Raw genomic sequence first — 1,710 nt, forward strand, 5'->3', positions numbered from 1 at the left:
GGATAACATTTTTTAATGTAAATAAAGAAAATATTTAAAAAATAAGAAAAAAGGAAAAAAGTCCATAATGCAATACTCTCAATATTTATGTCATTGAATTCAGTAATCTACGTGAGAATAACAGATCTCCATAAATAAAATCTACTATGGCTAAATTGTGAAATAGAAATTATAAACACCTATAGTTTTCAGGAATATTGGGTCCATGCCCTAGTTACCTCTTATTGCTAAAGTGACATAGCTTGAGTCATATGAGAAGATGAATTACCTAGATCGTCTTTGCTAAGCATGAGTGACTGAGTTGAACATGCCAGCATGCAGTGTTCCTCCACATTCCTGGCTTTAGGTGTTGTCCTGTGTTCCTGTTCTGGGCTTCTTCAATGATGAATTGTATCCTGGAATTGTAAGACAAATGGGCTGGTGAGATTGCTCAGTGGGTAAGAGCACCCGACTGCTCTTCCGAAGGTCCAGGGTTCAAATCCCAGCAACCACATGGTGGCTCACAACCATCCGTAACGAGATCTGGCGCCCTCTTCTGGAGTGTCTGAAGACAGCTACAGTGTACTTACATATAATAAATAAATAAATCAAAAAAAAAAAAAGACAAATAAGTCTATTCTCTTACAAAGTTGCTTCTGGTCCAAGTATTTCATTAGTACAACAGCATGGACCCAGTAGTCCGAAACTTCTGAAGAAAGGACACCCATGATGGAGTATCTTAACTGATTATTTCTACCGATAATTTAAAGAGGGATTATTACTGATCTTAAGTAAGACCTTCCAAATGTTAAAGAAGACTAGTTTTAAAGACCTCATTATCAGCATTGTACTTTTAGGGGGTTATTCATGTAGGGGATGTGGAGACCTGTGCTAAATTCTTAGATACTGGAGCTATGCCCTCAGATGGGAGTTGAGGGCCCCATCCATTCTTTTACGTTATATCCTGGCTCATAAGGCAAGCCTTTTCCTGTCCACTTAAGTCAGCCTTTCTTTACTGCCTGTTTGAAATCCAACCCATTGATCTCAGACTTGGACTTTAAACTCTAGAAATGTGAACTATATGGCATTTTTATTTTTACAACTTAATCAGTTGAAGACTTTCATAGTGACATAAAGCTACAAATACAAAGAAAGAATGTTTTTCAATGAGTTCGTTGAAATCATTACACTGATTTAAAGGCCCAAGCAAGCTGCTATAAAAAAAGAAAACTATAATAGAACAATATTCTCAATGAATGCTGATGCAAAATACATCTAAGCAAGTCCAATCGAACCACACATTAAGAAGACTGGAAATAATTTTAAAATTAGTTAATAAATTTAACCCTATTATGACACTAACTATATTTCATTTTTCATTTATTCAGAGCTACTTTCCTCTCCTAAAATGCACTATACTTGTGTGTGTGCGTGTGTATGTGTGTGTGTGTGTAAGTGTATGTGTAGTGCATGCACATGAGTGTACAGGTATACATGTCCTTTTGTATAAATATGGAGGCCAAAGCACAACTAAAAGTGTTGTCTTCTGTTTCTACCTTGTTGTCTTAAGACAGGCTACTGGGAACACACCTTTTTGCCTTGATTAACTGGCAATGCTAGTCTGCCTGTCTCTGTCCGTGCAGTCATGCCAATGTTTCTACACAGTGCTGGTCATTAAAACTCAGGCATTAAAGCATTAAAACTAGTGCTTGCAGAATGGAGCCATCTCCT

The sequence above is a fragment of the Mus caroli genome, unplaced genomic scaffold (genome assembly GCF_978045245.1).
Source record: "Mus caroli unplaced genomic scaffold, Mus_caroli_1 scaffold_5, whole genome shotgun sequence".
In the NCBI taxonomy this organism is placed as follows: Eukaryota; Metazoa; Chordata; class Mammalia; order Rodentia; family Muridae; genus Mus; species Mus caroli.